The 2,903-nt window shown below is 40.2% G+C and overlaps 1 long non-coding RNA gene across 1 annotated transcript; it reads left to right on the top strand.

Moving 5' to 3' along the window:
* Nucleotides 1–48: 48 nt before the first annotated feature.
* On the top strand, nt 49–2,072 carry LOC146424028 (uncharacterized). Its single transcript, XR_014847187.1, has 3 exons — nt 49–186; nt 1,006–1,070; nt 2,028–2,072. It is a non-coding gene; the product is annotated as an uncharacterized LOC146424028 (long non-coding RNA).
* Nucleotides 2,073–2,903: the final 831 nt, after the last annotated feature.

Below are 2,903 nucleotides of genomic sequence, written 5' to 3'. Positions count from 1 at the left end.
AAATCCCCCAAAATCCCCCTCAATCCCCCAATCTCCTCTCCCCAGGCAGCTCCAGCTCCGACCTTCCCCCAGTTCCCGGGAAAAGGCGCAGAGTGACAGCAGAGATGGAGGGAAAATACATCATCTCCCTTCCCAAGGGCACCACGGCCAGATCCCGCAAAATCCTGCAGCTCCAGGCAGCCTCAGGTACCTGCGCAGGGAAAATCCTCAGCTCCCAGTTTATTCCCAATTTTTGCCATTTTTTTGCCATTTTTTTGCCATTTTTTTGCCATTTTTTTGCCATTTTTTTGCCATTTTTTTGCCATTTTTTTGCCATTTTTTTGCCATTTTTTTGCCATTTTTTTGCCTTTTTTTTGCCATTTTTTTGCCATTTTTTTGCCATTTTTTTGCCATTTTTTTATTAGCTTTTTTATTAGCTACATTATTTTTTACAGTGCCATTTTTGCCATTTTTGTGCTATATTTTTTGGTCTTTTATTATTTTTTGCCTTTTTTGCCTTTTTTTTACATTTTCCCCAATTTTTCATTTTTTCCCCATTTTTCCTCTTTTTTTTCCCATTTTTTTCATTTTTTCTAAGTTTTCCGGCTAATATTTTTCCCAATTTTTCCCAATTTTTTCATGCCAATTTGTTTTCCCTCAATTTTTCCCCAATTTTCCCTTTTTTTCCCAATTTTTTCCCATTTTTTTCCCAATTTTTCCTTTCAATTTTTTTCCAAATTTTTCCTCATTTTTTCCCCTTTTTTCTAATTTTTTCCTCTGTTTTTCCAATTTTTCCTGACTTTTCCTCATTTTTTCCTTAATTTTTCCCCAATTTTTCCCCAAATTTTCCCCAATTTTCCCCCAATTTTTCCCCAAATTTTTCCCCAATTTTTCCCCAATTTTCCCCAATTTTCCCCAAATTTTCCCCAATTTTTCCCCATTTTTCCCCCAATTTTTCCCCAATTTTATCCCCAAATTTGGGGGTAAAAATGCAGGAATTGGTGATTTTCTCCTGCAAATCTGCAGGTCTGGGAAGGACGTCAGTGTTTGAGAGACTTGGAGCTGAGAGCAAAGCTGCTGCTGGGGACAAGGTGAGGGGGGAAATTGGGGAAAATTTGGGGAAATTTGGGGAAAATTTGGGGAAATTTGGGGAAAATTTGGGAGAAATTTGGGGAAAGATTGGGGAAAAATTGGGGAGAAATTTGGGAAAAATTTGGGGGATAATTTGGCAAAAATTGGGAAAAATTGGGGGAAAACATTGGGAAATATTTGGGAAAGAATTGGGGAGAAATTTGGGGAAATATTGGGGAAAAATTGGGAGGAATTTGGGGAAAAATTTGGGAAAAATTTGGGGAAAATTTGGGGAAAATTGGGGGAAATTTGGGGAAAAATTGGGGAAAATTTGGGGAAAAATTGGGAAAAAAATTGGGAAAAATTTGGTGGAGATGTGGAAAAGTTTGGGGAAAAAATGGGGAAAATTTGGGAAAAGTTTGGGAGAAATTGGGGAAAAAATGGGGAAAAATTGGGGGAAAAATTGGGAAAAATTTGGGGAAAAATTGGGGGAAAATTTGGGGAAAAATTTGGGAAAAAATGGTGAAAAATTGGTGAAAAATTGGTGAAAAATTTGGAAAAAAATGGGGAAAAATTGGGAAAAATTTGGAAAAAATTGGGGAAAAATTGGAAAAAATTGGGGAAAAATTGGGGAAACATTTGGAAAAAAATAGGGAAAAATTTGGAAAAAATTGGAAAAAATGGGAAAATTGGGGAAAAATTTGGGGAAAAATTGGGGGAGATGGGGAAAAATTGGGGAAAAAGTGGTGAAAATTTAGGGAAATATTGGTGAAAAATTTGGGAAAAATTGGGGAAAAAATTGGGGGAAAATTTGTGAAAATTTGTGGAAAAATTGGTGAAAAATTTGGGAAAAATTTGGAAAAAATGGGGAAAAATTGGGGAAAAAATGTGTAAAAAATTTGTAAAAAATGGGAAAAAATTAGAGAAAAAACTGTGGAAAAATCCCAATAATCCCAAATCCCTTTTCCCCCCCGCAGCCCTCCGGAGTCTTCAGCCGCCTGGGCGACTCTCCGTCACCTCCCTGTCACCCTGCCGATGTCCCCAACCCCCCTGGTGCCACCAACCCCCCCGGTGACACTCCTGGTGACGATGGTGACGATGGTGACGCTCTGCCCTACGCCGGGGTGCTGAAGAGCCGCCGGGAATGTCCCCATGGTGTCCCCGAGCCTCAGGACGGGGCAGTGTCCAGCTCCGTGTCCAGCTCGGTGTCACTCTCAGTGTCACCCTCAGTGACCAGCTCACTGTCACCCTCGGTGTCACCCTCGGTGTCCCCAGAAGGTCCCAGGAAGGTCAGGAGCTCCGGTGGCTCCGTCTTCCGACGGCTGGGCAGGAAACCTGATTGAGTTTTGGGGTTTTTTTGGGGTTTTTTGGGGTGTTTTTGGGGGTTTTGGGGTTGGTTTTGGGGTTTTTTGGGGGTTTTTTTTGGATTTTCTGGAGGTTTTTTGGGCTTTCCTGGGGGTTTTTGGGGTTTTTTTTGGGGATTTCCTGGAGTTTTTTTGGGATTTCTGGAGTTTTTTGGGATTTCCTGGTGTTTTTTGAGATTTTCTGGAGGTTTTTTGATTTCTGGTTTTTTGGGTTTCATGGTTTTTTTTTTTTATTTTCTGGAGTTTTTTGGGATTTCCTGGAGTTTTTTTGGGATTTCCTGCGGCTTTTTTGGGGTTTTTTGGGGATTTCCTGGGTTTTTTTGGGATTTCCTGCGGCTTTTTTGGGGTTTTCCTGGGTTTTTTGGGATTTCCTGGAGTTTTTTTGGGGTTTTTGGAGGTTTTATTGGGATTTTTTGGGGTTTTTTTTGGGATTTCTGGAGTTTTTTTGGTATTTCCTGGTTTTTTGGGGATTTCCTGATTTTTTTGGGG

The sequence above is a fragment of the Lichenostomus cassidix genome, unplaced genomic scaffold (assembly GCF_008360975.1).
Source record: "Lichenostomus cassidix isolate B80296 unplaced genomic scaffold, HeHo_3.0 HiC_scaffold_35, whole genome shotgun sequence".
Lineage (NCBI taxonomy): Eukaryota > Metazoa > Chordata > Aves > Passeriformes > Meliphagidae > Lichenostomus > Lichenostomus cassidix.
This window is presented reverse-complemented; position numbering and strand designations above follow the sequence as displayed.